Below are 18,321 nucleotides of genomic sequence, written 5' to 3' on the forward strand. Positions count from 1 at the left end.
GCATGTAAGTTCCACATATCACAGCGATAGTATCCTAGATAGTCTCAAAACTTTATCTTTTTTAACTAAAATTGTTTTGAGTATAAAATTAATTTGATTATAAAATCCAAACAATAAACTATGAATAAAAAATTACCTGTATGAGGGCTGCCCAGAAAGTATCCAGCCATTGTTAATATACTTTTTCATAGTACATGGCTGGATATTTTCCGGACAGCCCTCGTATTCTAGAGATAGATTATGATGATGGTTACACAATACTGTGAAATACTTAATATTAATACCACAGAACTGTATGCTTAACATGCTTAAAACAGTAAATTTCATGTTATTTTACTAGAGTAAAAAAGATCACCCATGACACACCACCCAGAGATAACCATTGTTAACATTTTGATTTACATCCTTTCTGGCCTTTTATGAATGAAGGAATAATTCCCCTCAAATACACATATTTTTTAAATGGGATCACACTACAATATTTTATACCTTTAAAATTATTTTGGCAATATCTTTGTGATCTATGTTGACAAATAAACATCATCTGTAATGGCTAGATGACATAAAATTATTGAACCTGTCTTTAAGTTTTTTAATGGTTATTTATTGAACACACATGTATTTATTTAACCAAGCCCCCATTATTAGATATTTTGGTGTTTTAGTTTTTCACCACTATCTTGCAAAGTTTTCTAAAATCAGAATTGCCAGGACAGAGGAAGGCACATTTTTAAGTTAATGGTATAAACTGCAACACTACCTTCCACACTTCCACTTTAAAAATAAGGGCCTCTCCCTCTTCTACATCATCAGCCAATTACTCTTCCTTAGGCCAGGTCTAATCACCTCTCTGTCTCTCTCTCTCACCAATTAAAGCCCCCCATCCCGCTCTCCAGACTAATAATTGAAGTTCAAATTCCATGTCCTGGCATTCAACATTGACCATGATCAGGTTTCAACAGCTTTTTCAGATTTGGCCTCTTACTAGTTGCATTCACACATTACACAGCTGAGCCAAGCTGGATTATTCCCAATGTTCCCATTAAGATCCTCAATTCTCTGCCTCTGTTTGTGTCTTCCCTCCTGGAATATCCTCACCTATCTCCGACACCTGTTGAAAATCTGTTCCTCTTTTGTATCCCAGCTTAAGGTGGATTTCGTCTTGCCCTTTTCTCCACAATCCATCATAATAGCTAATGTTTATCAAATCCATATTTCAAGTATACTAACTAGTGGCAACCTTATCTTACTTAACTAAAAACAGCTCTATAAAATAGATTGGGACAATTTCTCTCTTTCTAAGCATGTCCTCATAGGACATAGGAGCTTGGAGAGGTTAAATAACTTGCCCAAGGCCACACAGCTAATAATGAAGCTGAATTCAAATCCAATCTCTCTGCCTCCACTTAACCACTGTGTAATTAACACTGGGCAAAAACTTTAACCTGGCCTTAAGTTTTCTCATGGTTAATATGGATGAAGGTTGGTTAAGCTACTACAAAAATATGTTCAACTCTGATATTCCATGAGGTTTTAAGAGCTGTTTAAATATTTCACATCTCAGTTTTCAAGCCTTCTGAATCCTTTAAGATAAGGATAAAATTTTATTTGCTGTCTACTCAAAACATTACTTAGATAAATAAGATTTTGTCCTCTACGTTCACTGGAGACAGGAATGAAAACTCACAACACACTGAATAAATGCCACTGCTATTACTACCCAAGGATCAATCCATTGATGAGAATGCCAGCATAAATGTTAGCCAAATATGCAAAGACAGGACTTGAGATAGCACTAGGAAACTAGTGTCATAAAACTATTTTTCATGGAAAACTGAAATTTCTAGAGGCTTCCATGGAAAGTGCTGAAATTAATCAAAATGCCTCATCTTGATTATTCTTTTGGGGGCTGCTGTGCAACACGCCACACTATCCTGGCTTGTGCTCAGGAAGCAAAATGACACAGAGCAGGAACCAGAATATCAAAGTGGACCTGTCAGAAAGTAGGAACTGAGAGGCCAAAATGGAACAGATGGATCCTAAAGCTGGCACAGGGCACCGAGCCAGAGGCTTGTCTTCAGACCTTGCCTCAGGATCTAAGAAGCAGATTTTCATCTTTGCCCATAAGAAGAGAGGTCCCTGATGCTACCCCAACCACTGAAGAAACAGTGCTGGGAACTGGCACTACGGACCAGTTGAAGAGCTGGGGCCTTGGTGTGATGCTGATCTGGCAGTGCCTGGAGTCTGCGGGGCAGGAACCCACCCCTCCACAGAGGGATGGCTAGCAAAGCAGAGAGGATTCTGGGTATCAGACTGAAGCAAGAATAAAGAGCCCTTCTGGCCTGTGAATCGTTAGGATGTGCACAGATGAATGAGAGCGCATCATCAAATGTGATTTGATTTATGCATTTATATGTTTGTAACTTGACAAGTACTTGGCCACACAGATGATCTGACATCAGGAATGGTGTTTTATTTAACTTAAAATCCCCAGCACTTTACCACAGGACTAGACGAGGAACAGATAATGAAAATGCTGAAAATGGGAAGAAAATACAAAGGGAAAGAGGGTCCTAAAGAACCAAAGTCCTCAAGAGCTATGTTATCACCTCTGGCCGTTGCCCGTGATTCTACGAGCCATCCACTGTCGCACTGAAATTTCACAGACAAGGACACTGATTTAGAGATCATCTGGGCCATCCATTTACACAAATAAAAACAGATGCACTTAATGAATACTTTTTGTATTCCAAGTAATGTGCTACTTGCTCTAAGCATGTCATCTTTATCCAATCCCCCAAACAACTCTGCGGAGGTGAGGCTAATCTCATCAGGTGAAGGCCTTACGAGGAAAGCCTAAGATTTCTCAAAGAAGGGAGAATTCTCCTCAAGACAGCAGCATAAATTCTTGCCTGAATCACCAGTGTGCCTGCTGGCCTGTATCGCCAGCCTCCACAATCATGTGAGCCAATTCTTTAAAATAACTCTCCCTCCCCCTATATATATACATATATGTGTATACATATACACACATATACACATACATGTACTGAATATATATTCTATATGTAATATATGCTTATAGGTAGCCTGAGAACATATTCATATTCTCTGGAGAATGCTGAATAATACAGGCAGAGAGTCCATATTTCCTAATTAGCTTGAAGCAGCTTGGTTACACCAGTTGCCGTGATGTAATTATTAAGAGCTTCCCCTTTCCCTCTGAAACACGTCCTTGGTTTGGATGATAAATTATATGATCATCTTACATGCAGAACTAAAGATAGACTTATGGTATTCCAAAGTAATGAGATCCTTTCACTTAAGATGCTGTTTTTCAAACTTCTCGGTAACTCATAAGACAGATATGTTATGTCACAAAACAAAACTGACCTTTATGATGTGCAATGCAATGAGCTGTTTTATTATGTGTCATTTCAAATGCTCTTTGCAACCCACTAACTTCATGGCCTGATCCATGGATGGGTCATAACTCAGTTTGAAAAGCACTGACTTATAATTATTGTCTCAGGACACACTAAAGACAGGAAGACAGAAGCACATGTCTCAGAGATCTTACCTATACTCCATACAGTCTATTATTTCTCCTAAATATATATGGAACAATATTAGTGTAAACACATAAAATAGGAATATGATTCTAGAGCCATTATTCTTTAGTACACCTCAAGTTTCCTATGAATGATACATACAGAGAAGGAGGAGAATGAATAGCCTTAGCCTGCTATTAGGTTATACTGCTATTAGGTTATACTAGACTTCCCCTTGGTCTGGTTAATTTCCCTTGCAAGAGAACCCATAATGTCCAGATCTGACCACTGGCCATGCAACAAATATCGACTGACAGCCTGTGCCAGGCACAGTACAAGGCACAGTTTTCCCTGACTCTAAGTCCCAGCAGCTCTTTGCAGCAAACAGATAAAATCTAAACCCACATTCACATTCCAGGCTCCACATCCCAGCTTCAGCCTTCTTTCAGCCTTTTGTTCCTCTTGCCACACATCCTTGTGCCCAACACAGTGTTCATCCACACATACACCTTGTCTCCTGCCCTGGGCTTCTGGTTAAGCACTCTCCTCCTTCCGAAGGACTCTCCCCCTGCCTTCTCCACCCCATGTGCCCTGCCAAGGTTCTCCTCTCCAAAGCCTCATTCAACCTCACCCCCTTCGTAGGGCCTTCACAGATGCCATCAGGGACCAACCAGGTCTCATGGCTTCAAGACACGATTTGGCTCAAGCTAGAGGGGCCCAAGTTCAGGACAAGCATTTTTCCAACAAAAGCTGCCTGCAGGAACTGAAAAAAGGAAAGAGGCTCAGGGAAGTACAATCATCAAGAGATGGGGCAGAAACAGGATTTGCAGTGGCAGGCAAAAGATCCAGGACCCAGGAGAGCCCAATCCGGGAATGAATGAGTTGGAATTCAAATAAGGAGAAAAATTGTTGTGGGAAGAGGTTATGAAAGCAAGCAAGCAAACTGGCCTTTCTGACTGGTCACTTCAAGGGGAACTAGATGTCTCTCTTGGTAGCACTTTCAAGCAAATGTGACCGGAGAGCCCAATAAAACATGACAAAGTTTTGCTCACAAATGGACAAAGGAGTGTACAGCACAGCTCAACAGCCTTTAGTACCAGTGAGACCTGCATTCCAAAACTTTGTGCTGTCACACTGGCTGGGTGACTCAGATGAAGGATACCTCACTGTCTAAATATCAGTATCTTCATGCGTTAAGTAGGGAGGAAAAATCACCAGCTCAGGGATAGGAGAAGCCACCAGGGCTTAGCTGGCTGCCTGGGGTTCAGGCCATGATTGCCCTTTCCCTTGCATTTCACTTGCCCCCCTGCAAATGGAAAGGTGCCTCAGTCTTGGAGAGAACAGAAACACAAGAGATGGCCAAGAGGAAAGGGAAACAAATTCTCAATGTTTTGAGGTAGACTGTCACTCAATAAAATGCAAAATATATTTTTAACCAAAAGACAGTATTTCAGAAAGCTTCCTCTTCAAGTCTGTTTAGAGACAAAAATTTAAGATCTCCAAAAGTTGCTCATGCAAATTTCATAAGCTCATGTAAGCACACAATTGCTCAATTACCATACACATGGTCACTTGCCAATAAAACAGGAGGAAGTTAAAAAAATAATTCAGATGCCTTATGCAGCCCTAGATTGTTTCAGAAACAGACGGAAACAGATTCAACAGAAATTTAAAAGCCACACTGAAACCTATTAATATAGGACCAGACATCTTTTTTAACGAATTTTGCAGATAATAAGAACTGAATGAATAAAAACTGAATCATATTTTCTGATCAAAAAATAGAAAAACAATGTTTCTTTTTAATGTGTAGGCTCTCAGCAATAAGAAACTTTGTAAGCTCTGGTTTTTGTTAAAACAAAACAAAACAACAAAATAAGAGGATGTACTATTGCACGCTACCAACGTTAATGCAATGAAACTCAAAGTGATATTCAAGTTACAACATTAAAAGTGAAATTTGACTGAAGCAAAAACTGAAGAATTATTCTTTGAGATGTATTCAAATAAAATCATCCAATCCAAATCTCAAAGAGTGTTTTGTTCTTTTGAGAGACACATTTCTATTGAGTTATACAATATCAACAGGCAGGAGAATTATCTGAGACAGGAAAACATCGGTTAATGGAAAATGAGAAAGTTAATAAAGGACGTCAAACTGGGTATTTTATGAGCACTGCTGAAAATACAATTCATAGAAGTAAAATACCATCGTTATGACTGAGCATAATAAACCGATTACTAGTCTTAAAGGCTATGTGTGATAGAAATCATTTAAATCAATTGAGTTACTGTTTCTTAGCAATTTGATAAAAAGGAAAAATAGTGTAATTGGGAATCAAGTGCCCCTTTGGGAGCTTAAAACAAGCCAGCTGGGTTTGTAAGTGCACTTTAATCTGTTTGTGTATTTTTCCCTTGTTTAAAAAAAAGGAAAGGCAGGAAAGATTTACTGAGTCAAGATGCCATAGTCCTGGAATTTGTAGAATTTAAATTAACGATTTAGTTATGAGAGAGAGTTCTCTCTACTCCCACCCTCCATCAAAGAGATGAAAAGCTGACTGAGGGCTTATTCTAGCCACGTCTCCTGAACTGTTGAATCCTTTGGGACTAGAACTTTGATGGGAAATCCCACTCAATACTCAGCTGGGTAAGAGACAAGAAGCGGGGGCTCCAGGAGGTCCCCCTGAATGAAGCCTGAGCAAAGCTGTCCACATGCAATCCTGGCTCAGACTCTTCTACCACTGCCCCCTCATCGAGTGCCCCCAAAAAGCTCATTTTTTGGAAAGCAGAAACCTGATGTATGGACTTATCCACAAGACCCCTTCCTTTTATGATTTATAATTATCATCTAAGTGGTCCTAATAAAAATGAGGCACCAGTAATACTCTAATGCAGAGGTCAGCAAATTTTTTCTATAAAGGGTCAGACAGTAAATATTTCAGGCTTTGTGGGTCAGATGGTCTCTGTGGCAACTACTAGACTCTGCCCTTGCATGGCAAAAGGTGTGTTTCATTAAAATTTTATTTACAAAACCAGGCAGCCAGCTTTGTCGACCCCAGTTCTTACAATCACCTACAGAAATAAGAAAGGGCTTAAAATCTAAATGGACTTTCTGTGTTCCGCTTGCCTTGGCCATCCTTAAGGAAATGATCTTTCATGTAAAACAAGTTTCCTACCTCCCTTAAAAACTCTAAGAGGTTGTCCTCTAAAGATGGCAAGTATCCCATGAGCCAACAGGCTATGATTTTGTCACTTAGCCTGAGGGACAGCATGAAGTCTGTTAGATATATTAAAAAGAGTCCAACTGAAATTGATTCACTAGCTCCAGAATCTCACTTATCTCCTTTAAGACCAGACAGGGGCTCTGGCCTTAGTGACAGGTAAACAGCTGGAGATTAACAAATATACAACAGTAACACTAGTAATAAATATAGAGTATGGGAAAGGCAGAAAATGGAAATTTAAAATTCTTCCATTACCTTGCTAATCCAATCATGAAGATAAGCACTATCCCAACACACCTAAGGATTAAAGAAATCTGAGGTCTAAAAGAAACATAATATACTTCTCCTATCTCTGCTTTGTATTTTCCAATTAATCATCATGGGAATCTTCAATTTTTTCAAGTCCCTAACTCTCTGCTCTAGGCATCCTATAATGGGATTAACAAAAAGTGGAGCCTATGAATTGTCCCGGATCTATACAGGTTAATTAGATGCCTGTCACCTGCAGCCTATTACCGTTTCCTAGAAGCCATGACTATTTAGGAACGTGGAAGTCCTCTGAGCCACATTTAAGAATTCCACACTCCCCTGCTTAACAGAGTGGAGGCTGCAGGCCATGGCCTGGCCCCTGCGCTTCGCCTCAGTGCCCACTGTGCGCTGCCCACCGCGGCCCACTGCTGTGCACAGGACCTACTCTGCGCTCAGTGTGTAAATTCACAGAGAAACACTAATGGGTAACAACAGAAAATGGTATTGGAACGGTGGGGATCGGCAATTTTGCACAGGAAGCTTTGAAGGATGTTGTTTACTGTAGTCTGCCTGCTGTTGGGACAAAATTAAACAAGATGAGTTTGGTGCTCTGGAAAGTGCGAAAGCTGCTGGTGAACTCTATTCTCCCTTATCAAGAGAAGTGACTGAAATTAATGAAGCTCTGGCAGAAAATCCGGTACTTGTCAACAAATCTTATTATGAAGACGGTTGGTTGATCGAGATGACACTGAGTAACCCTTCAGACTTAGATGAACTAGGAAGTGAAGAAGCATATGAGAAATACATAAAATCTATTGAGGGGTGAAAATGGAACCCCTAAATAAACTAGTATGAAATAACTTAAACCAGCACTGTTGTCTTAAATTAGTGGTGGAGAGAAGACTTAAAATAGTAACTACTCTCAACACTACTAATGAAAGAAAATACCCCTTAACTTTCCAATGATTGCAGGAAAACACAATATGCATCTTTTTCACAATACCCTGTGGTTTTTAGACTAGGCTCTGGTATTCAGAATTCATGAAATTATCCATGGTAAAAACTAGTATAAGAATTATATAATTCAAGGATAATACTGTTATCTTAAGCCTTATATAATATTGTAACTTGCTTACATCCATGCCTGGATTTGGGTGGAAATATTTAATGCTTGTTCCATTAGAAATAACTGGGAGTGATGAAGCCCATTGGTTATATAGGGTCAGATGACAAACAGTATTATCTTAATTTTGTCATATACTGCATTTGCTAGTGCTATTTTTATACAGTGAAGCAACAGCTTTGCAGCAAAATAATAAAATGTTCAACTTCTTCATTAAAAAAAAGGAAGAAAACAGCACCAGAGCCCACTACCAGGAAACATAAGAAAAGTTAACAGCAACATTAAGCTTTTTATGTATATGAAAGCTATTTTATAATTAGAACACTTACATAAGAAAAATAAAATCCAGAAGTCACAATAGTAGTTCTGGTCTCCAAAGAAGTTTCCATAGAGAACACCAAAAAATTAAGACAGAATATTAATTGGGCACAGGGGAGCAAGGAGCCTGTGCCCGAGGTCTTTCATTCAGGGAATGAGACTCAAGAGTCCAGTGGGGAGTGCACCAGGGAATGGCCAAAGCCTCTTTTGAAAATTCCTTTGCTTTGTCCGTAATTTTTAAAAGTTAGACTGATGTGTGGCTGGAAGGTCCAGATATTACAAAAATGTTTTCTCTCCAGGCACAATGCTTTCCTAAAAGCTACAACAGGCACATCTATGTTCTGCAAAGACTGAAAGCACTGTAAGGGCAAGGGCTCTCTCTCTGTTATTTACCCACAGCACCTAAGGCAGTTCTCAGCTAGGTATGTCCACAGAAAAACAGCTTTTGAAAACAGAACTTTGATTCAAAAAAGAATGCAACCAAGTTTCCTAAGCAAACTACGTTATGCATCTGTCACTGCAGACAGGAATGTACACTCTGAGTGGTCCCTGGAGCAGCAGGGTCAGTAAGCACTTCAGATGGGTCCCGGGGACCTTCCAGCACAGTGAGGCAGACCAGCTATAGAAAGTGGTTTTGCCAAAGGTGCTCATCACCTTCTGATGACTTGGCATGCAGAGTCACACCTGGGGGACGACAACCAGGATCTCAGCAAGGCACAGAGTCTAACAGATGCCTAGAGTTGTTATGACGAAAACTTTGTTTTCTCTTTTTGGGGAGAAAAGGAGGTTGTTTAACTTTTTCTACTGAAGTTTGCTGTTGTTATAATTACTCATAAATGATTTTTTTAAAGTAATTTCTTCTCTAGCTTCATAAAAGCTGGCTTCTTCAAGGTATAAGGTTATCATTACATAAAATACATTTACTAAGTGATAGATTTACCAAGTGACATGGAATACCTCGGTTTCAGGATAAGAGAGTTTTGCAAATACATGAATTATTCTCATTTGTGAAAATTTATTAAAAGATGCTTTATAGATGATGGAATCAGAGTTGGAAAAGAATTTAGATACTTTATATACAAACAGCTCATTTTGATCAAGAGGCAAGGGAGACTCCATTAAGTGACCCGCTTCACATGACACCCCAAATCAGCGATGAATGAGGGAGTCTGGAATTACCACCTCAGAATCCCCCAGGATTGATTCACCAGGAATTCATTGAGCACCTGCTCGTTTAAGCACCTTCTACACCTACTGCTATTGTTCTCTCTCCTAAATTTAAGGAGAATAGTTCTGAATTTAAGGACAACCATCACTTGGAGATCCACAGGGAGCAGGAATAGTGTTACTAGGTTAGTGGATTCTCCCCCATCAAGAGTGCTTTAAGATACATAAAAACCCCACCTATGCAACTTTGCCCATGCTGTGGCTCTGCCCAGCAAGTTTTCCATTAGGTATTTTTCCCCTTTCTGTTGAGTTTCTATCCTCCTATCAAATGGCTTCACATTGTCACTTCCTCTCTGAACACTTCCCTGATTCACACACTCTCCCAAGAAAGATAACCATGGCCTCTTCCAAGCTAATTCTTTACCTTACACAGACTTCTGTGTCTACACCCACTCCTTGCACTATTTTGTGTTTACTTGCCTGTCTTCCTACTGTATGATATACAAGGGCTGTCCAGAATGTATCCAGCCATTGTTAATATAATTTTTCATAAGAATAGAGCCTGTCTATTCTCATCTTGGTATCCCCAGAACCCAGCATAGCACCTAAGAATTACCCAATATGTATTTTTTATGCTGAATCTGAGAGTGTGCACAATTCAAAATCGAGGCCCTGGAATAAGTTTATCTAATGAGAAACACAACCCTGTTACCAGCTGACAGTGAACTCTTCCCTACAGCTGTGATTTAGAAATAACTTGCATAATATGTTAGCATTTTTAAAGTAGGAACTGAACAATAACAAAATCACCATGGATGCTTAAGAAGTATCAAAACACTAGGTTATGCAAAAACAGTGATGAGTAGAAATTTACTTCTAAACACAAAAAGCCTATGGAATCAAACAATTGCCTCAATAACCTCTTTATCCTTCATTCCTCTTCCCCGCCCCCAATTTTGTCCTGCCTGACTGGTGTTTTCCAAGGCACACATCCAGGCTGTCTTGGCCAAATGCCCCAGGACGCTTGCCTAACCTCCCGCATCTGTCCGGGTACCCATCCTCTGCTCCAACCAAAGGTCAAACACATCAATCTTTCTCAGCAGGATGTAGACAGATCTGCACCTGTAAAGGATGCTAGCGGAGTCATCAAGAGAGGGTCTTGTCAATTTCTCTGTGTCTTAGCCCTCTTAATTGGGACCTCTAAACACGGGCTTCCCACAGGTGATCTCACACCCAACTAACATCTCATTTATCAGGCAAAGCTGCTAGGGGCAGATTGCTAAGACGTTAACTGCTTTCCAGGGACTGGCTTTCCACTTAAACTGTTTTACATCTCAAAGCAAGTCAGTGTTGTGTAGTGGATAAAATACTAACAAAGTTCGGAAAAAACCTGAACAAAGTGGCTCTTCCAGTAGTTTCTTACATGCACTTAAGAAAACATCATACCCATTTTTCCAACTAGAGGAAAATTTATAAAATAACTTGAGTATCACGTAATTATCATTAATGTTAAGATAGAAAGTTAAAAAAAAAAAAGACTCCTAAGAGTTCTGCCTGTGTGGAGATAGTTGGCTCTAAATTGCAAGGAAGTCAGTTTAAAAAGAAGCAAAAATCAGCCATCAGCTAGGTTTGCTGTAGTCCCAGCTACTCAGGAGACTGAGGTGAGAGGACTGCTTGAGCCCAGGAGCTTGAGGCCAGCCTGAGCTACATAGCAGGACCTTATCTCTTAAAAAAATAAAATAAAGCAAAAATTCTTATACTGGAAAATTGGTACTTTTCCCAATGCAGTTATTCACACACTTTATCACCTTAGAGTTAGAGGCTATAATAATACATACTTCAGAGCCCAATTTGGACCTTGCAAAGCCAGCGGTATCAGAGAAAACCCCCCAAATTAGTCCTTGATGTCAGATGCTTTAGACCATCTGCCAGCACATGGATTTATTCATAGGGTCCTTTCTGACACTACAAATGTTCTGTTTCCAACCATGACAATCTAGTGTCTCCCTACACCACAGCCATTGGCTGGCACCTGAAGCATAGAGGTAGAATATGGTCTAGTGAGGCCCCACTCTTCTGAAACTGTGGCCAAAATGAGGTGAATCAAATGCAACGCTCTGCTCCAGTGATGCAGGAGGGCAGATTAGCTAATGGCCTGAGGCATCTGTTCCCACTCCAAGGATTCTGATCCTATGCCCATCCTGATTCAGACATGCCAAGAACACATAAACATCTAGGCATGTAATACCCAAGGCATGTAACAAAGGAAGAGGCTGATCAATCTGTAGAATGCCATTAGTACTCACTGCAGAATAAATTAGATCAAATGAGAACACATTTTAAGTTGTGAAATGGCAGGAATAGTCTACGCTTGCAACTTGTAAAGAAAACAATTTAAACAGGCATCATTGCTATTCACGTTGAAATTGGCAAGAAAATCTATTTTTTCCCCCAGCACATCAAGAAAAGAAAGTTTTGTATTTTTTCAATTCAGAATGTTCTGAAGCAGAAATGTCACTGCAAAAATATTAAAATACAAGCCAAATTTATCTAAGTAAGTGTATTCTTCAGATTTTTTAAAGTCCAGTTGCAAGAGGGTAGTATGTTTTGTTCTCCTGCTGAGAAAATTATCCTTTTATTATATATAACTCTGTCAAGCATGTTTCCAAGAGAGAAAATCATCCAAGCCCATGTGTTGTATTTTTCCTAGGCCAAAAGGTAGCAGAGCAATACAAAACTGATGCAACACTTTAAAAAAGTAAAATAAGAAACAACAGACTTATTTTAAAATAAAATTTTAGTACATTTTATTTTGCAATGAAGAGCCACCAGTGCCTGGGATTGACAAAAGTGAAATTACCTAGGAGATCTAACTTTCTAAATAACATTATGTATCCTGTATTAACCAGATCACCAAATCCATGGAACATTTTTCTGGTTCTCTCCGTACACTTTAAACTCTCACTTGCTCACTAGTTTCTGGAGCAGTCTTGGTTCCAGTTCTCTGCTCATAAATTGGGAGTGGGTGGAGGGGAGTCAATGATCTCTCCTGCATTGCTTTTAGATAGGTGAATTTTGTTGTAAGCAAGAGAACTCACAGCGAAGCCTAAGGACAAAAGGCAAACAGAAAGGACGAGGATATAAAATGATACTCCAGTATGCAGAAGAAGAAGAAATCATAAGGACTGTGCATCACTAATCAAGCAGTGACCCATCAAAGGAGGGCACATACAACAGCACTCTCGGGCTTCTTCCCACAAAATGCAAATCAGGCAGAAAAGCTGGATGTGACTGTCACCTATTTCTATAGCAAGCACTGAAAGCAACCTGTGCCAACATCACCAAGACGTATGCATGGGTCTCAGGGGTTAGGGGGAGATTGGGCCAATGAAACTGCATCTGTTTCATGAGACGCCCCACTGAGACCAGCCACACCTTCTCAGTTCTGCTAAGAACATTTATTTAGTCTTCAACACGTTGCAGACTCCTGGATCAGAAATTTTCCTCTCCTGCTTGTCAACGTACATGGAAGTAATGTTTCTGGTGAAAACTCAAATGATTGTACAGAAAAGTGTCTTAAATTTTCAAGTTTGTGCTGTTCAGCAAACCCACCCCCATACTACTTCCTTTTTTCTTGCTTTTAGTTCAGGCAGGAAAAGTTGAAACTCTAGACATCTAGTAGAGTATGACGGGGCCTCCTGTGGCAAGATCCAGCACAGGGAAAGCCAATTTAGACTGAGAAAGCTCTCAAAACTGAAACTTTTCTCCATCCCCTACCCACAGAATCATAAAAACAAGACAGTGATAAGAACAAAGAGATGCAGATGGAGAAACATCATGCCCCCTTTGACAGACGTTATCTAAATACACTAGGGCTAGCCGAACAAATGATCGTGGTGAACTAAAAGGCCCATATGAGACAAAAGAGACAATACACATGAATACTAACTACCATTTGGTGAACACTTACTATATCCTTTTACATACAGTAACATGTTATCATCCCAATCAATTTAATGAAAGATGGATACTATTCTCCCTACTGCATAAATAAGGACAGGCCATGATGCCTTCTGTCTGGTCTGTGTTTTCAAACATAGAAGGGCTCCTTTGTTGACATTAAAATTTTTATAGGATATGAATCCATCCATATGACATTATGGAAAAGACAGAATTATGAAAACAGTAAAAAGATCAGTGGTTTCGAGAAGTTAGGGGTGGGAAAGAGATGAAGAGGAAAAGCAGAGAGGATTTCCAGGGCAGTGAAATTACTCTGTATGACACTATAAGGGTAGATACATGACATTATACATTTGGCTGAAGAATGAACTCTACTGTGAACTATGGAAGCTGGGCGAGTATGATGTGTCAGTGTAGATTCATCAGTTGTAACAACTATACCACTCTGGTGGGAGATGTTGATAATGGGAAAAGCTATGCATGAGTGAAGGCAGAGGTTCTGCTTTCCTCTCAATTTTGCTGTAAACTTAAAACTGCTCTAAAAAAAAAAATGAAGTCTACGTGCAGATTCCTATACGACGATAGTTGGGCTTTTACTCCTTGTTAAGAAAACATAAAAAGATAAAATAACAGATTTTGAATTTTACTAATCTCTATTATAGCTAAATACACTAGAAAATAAAATAGTGCATTTATGTGGGAATCATGATAGTTATCAAATCTCCAGACAATGATTGGTACCTATATACATCTAAGAATCCCATGTGAACTTTCTCCAATTTTCCATGAGTCCCAGGACAAGGAGTAAAAAATACTACCCTAGGCCAGGTGCAGTGGCTCACTCCTATAATCCTAGCACTTTGGGAGGCCAATGCAGGAGGCTCACTTCAGGCCAGGAGTTTGAGACCAGCCTGAGCAACACAGCAAGATCCTCTCTCTACAAAAAAATTTAAAAATTAGCCAGGCATGGTGGCACATGCCCGTAGTCTTAGCTGCTGGGGAGGCTAAGGCAGTAGGGATCACTTGAGTCCAGAAATCAGGAATTTGAGGTTACAGTAAACTATGATCATGCCACTGCACTCCAGCCTGGGCAACAGAGAGAGATCCTGCCTCAAAAAATAAATAAAAAACAAAAACAAGAACAACAGGCCAGGCGAGGTGGCTCACGCCTGTAATCCTAGCACTCTGGGAGGCCGAAGCGGGTGGATCGCTTGAGGTGAGGAGTTCGAGACCAGCCTGAGCAAGAGCGAGACCCCATCTCTACTAAAAATAGAAAGAAATTATCTGGCCAACTAAAAATATATATAGAAAAAATTAGCCAGGCATGGTGGTGCATGCCTGTAGTCCCAGCTACTCGGGAGGCTGAGGCAGTAGGATTGCTTAAGCCCAGGAGTTTGAGGTTGCTGTGAGCTGGGCTGACGCCATGGCACTCACTCTAGCCGGGCAACAGAGCAGGACTCTGTCTCAAAAAAAAAAAAAAAAAAAACAAGAACAACAAAACCCACCCTATACTGCTATTTCCCTAGGTAAACTCTCATACAGAGAGTTTGTGGGGGCTAAGATGTTCATCTATTCCTCCTGTAAAGGCAAAAGAACTCAGCACAGCACCAGGTTTAGTCTGGATCTTTGTAACTTTGGAGAAATATGGAAAATTTGGGGAAGCCCAGACAAGAGCAGTGAAAATGATGAAAGGATTGGAATGGAAGAGGAAAGGCTGAGGAATAAGGATTAATTAGCCTGGGGAAGAAAAGACTGTGGGGAACTTAATATCCTCCTTGAAATATAGCAAAGGCTATTATACAAAATATGATCACCATGATTCACAATTCCACTGAGAATGAAAACAGAGGAAACAGGCTTATGAAGAAGCATGACGAATATAGATTAAATAGAAAATAAATCTTTCCCTGTAGGAGTTGGAGGCACTAAAATGGTGGCATCTTAAGGACTCTGTGAACTTTGCTATCTACAGGGCCTACTCGTATTCCGCGGCCCCTCCTGCCCGGCTTTAACACCACATCTGTTCTGTACTGCACAGAGGCAGTATTTCTCAATCACCTGGACAGCTTGTCAAAATGCAGATTTCTGGGCTCTGCCCCAGAGGAAGTTCAGGCAGGGCACATGAAACTGCATTTCTCACGGGCAGTGGGTGTGCAGACACACTTCCAGAGGCGATGAACTAAACTACAATCTCTCCCTATGCTTAGCTCTCAGAAAAATGCATCTGTACTCCCTTGAGCATGCGACACTGCTCTTATATCATAGTAGTTTATATACTTCTCCACCAGACTTTGGTCTGATTAGGCTTTGAAATTTCCACAATGCCTAGCACAATGCCACTAACATGGCAGGGCTCAAAAACCTTTTCCTTTAAAAAAGGTAGGGTCAGTCTAACTTGCCTAGAGGTCTTCACTGATTTTATCATTTCTCCTCTATTTTCTTTACCCCGTTTCCTTGCCTAGGTGACTCCACAGCTTTAAGACCTTCTGATCTATGCATTTGAAATCGTCCCATATACCAACTGTACCTAATGTTCAAAACAAAAATAACATCTAGTATGATATATGAAAATTTCCATCCCATAAGGCTTATTTTTTCTCATTAAAGTAGAGTTTTGGCTTATGTCCCTAAGACCATATTCCAAGAAAATGGCAGGAAAAGAGCCATGTTTTTTATTTATTGTTTATTGTGCCTGATTCTGGCAGGGAGGCCAGCGAGGTCAATGAGCAAATAAAGACCTGGCATGTCTGAAGTCATGCTGGTTGCAGCTGAAGTCTGGGCCAGAAACTGATCCGGAAAATTATTCAGTAAACTAACACCCTCTTCCCATCAGCTACCAAGCTTACTTACTGGCTAAGAATGAAACGCGTAAAAATGACACAAGTATCTCTAGAGCAAAAATAAGAACCCTTAATAGAAAAACGGGGGGACGGTTCTTGGGCTTCAAGTTAACTCAACAAAAATATTTATCAGATTGTATGCCCTGGGGTATCGTACCACAATCTCTCAGATGTCTCAGAAGCATGGTCAAAGCTCCACTCATCCCTCAAATTAGTCCCAGAGTAATTTATTCTCTCTCTCTCCTCTCTCTCTCTCTCACACACACTCACACACACCATAAAACAATTCAAGTAGAGTGAACTTTTAAATAGCCACATACTGGAACTAGCATGCAGGTGAGGCGGCCAGGGTGGAAGGCAGCACGAAGGATTTCTACATTTGTGGAATCCCACAGCTGCATCTGGTGATAAAATCACCGACCACCACACACAGAGAAGGTATACTCATAATCCTAAAAAACATGCCCAGGCAAAAGAAATCTGAGAGGTGAAAATTTTTTTATTCCTTATATTTTGACCCTTGTTTATTCCATGCATTTTTTTTCCCTTCCCAGGATTAAACAATGCATGCTCCTTGTTTATCTCTTTTTACAAATGAGTAGCTAAACCAACGCACTAGCACAATTTAGTAGTCAAAAAGATTATGTCCACTCCACTACACTCTATTCAGGAAAATTCAAGTTCTGCTATCCCAACCGCTGTTACAGAACGCTGTCTGAGGCTGGCGAAACACAAAAACAAATGAAAAAATACAAGTTCACTTCAGCTGGGAACCACAACAACAAGCAACTCAAAGCTGTAAGCACTACCCTGCAATCACACTGGCTCATAACGGTGAAATATGGTCATTATCCTATGGAACTGATCTAATTTTGTACTCAATGCCCTAAAATAAAGGGTTTCTTTTGAATACCAACTACAAGGACTGGAAACAAAAAAAAAAAAGATAATAATTTGACAGCACTTTAAAGAGCAGCTTTTTTTCCTCTCTCCTGTCACACTAAGTAGCACCAACTGACAACTACTCCACAGGCTGAATGAATGAAAGAAGATGCATTTGCTGAGCTAAGGAAATTCCACAGATAAACTGTAGCAGAGGACTGATATTAGCTCATTAGAGGGCTTAATACACACGGCATCAGCAGCATATTTAACGAAAATCCACAAAGGTAGTGAGATGCAGCGGGAACAACACAAGATGACATTTTTTTTTAAGTACAAAGGGAGAAAAAAATATGCTTATTGCTTTAAAAGTGTTGCTAATTCAGGCTGTGCTGATGTGTTTTTATATATATTTACATATATACGTCCATATGAAAGCCTCATTAATTCAGGTTAATAAAGAAAGCAAATATACAGTGGTGACATTTATTAACATCTGTGCTAAAATCATGAATAAGAATTATATACAACACTTGGCCAGAGGAACTTAATTTCAAATACCACGAGAAGAAAGCCCAGAAAAGATGTAGAATCTTTTCTCATGAGACTTATTTGCAGCAAAGGAAATAAAAACAACACTTCTATACATAATGTTTAATTCATTAACAGTTGACAGAATTATTAAGGTAAAATATTTAAAGATGGGCATAATTTTAAAACAGACTTCTGCTGAAAATTATTCCACTTTATTTTCTCATCAAAGCAAGCCCTTCACCTAATCCCATAATTTGAAAGAATAGAATTAAGGTCACTCTTTCATTTATTAAAATCATTACGAATGCCTTCCTTAGCATCACTATGCCGTAATTTCCATAGGAGTTAATGTGCTTGCTAATCCTCTCATTTTCTCAACATCACCACTTACTCAGAGAGTCACGTGGTCCACATTTGATCCTCACATCTGAATATTTTTCTGCTCTCCTGGAGTGTGACCTACTAATCACTGA

At 39.8% G+C, this 18,321-nt stretch overlaps 1 protein-coding gene across 2 annotated transcripts in view; it reads right to left on the minus strand.

Moving 5' to 3' along the window:
- The window catches only part of FAT3 (FAT atypical cadherin 3), a 489,892-nt gene that overhangs the window by 421,970 nt on the left and 49,601 nt on the right, over window positions 1–18,321 (minus strand). The window lies entirely within an intron of this gene.

This window comes from Lemur catta, chromosome 7, assembly GCF_020740605.2.
Source record: "Lemur catta isolate mLemCat1 chromosome 7, mLemCat1.pri, whole genome shotgun sequence".
NCBI classification, from domain to species: Eukaryota; Metazoa; Chordata; class Mammalia; order Primates; family Lemuridae; genus Lemur; species Lemur catta.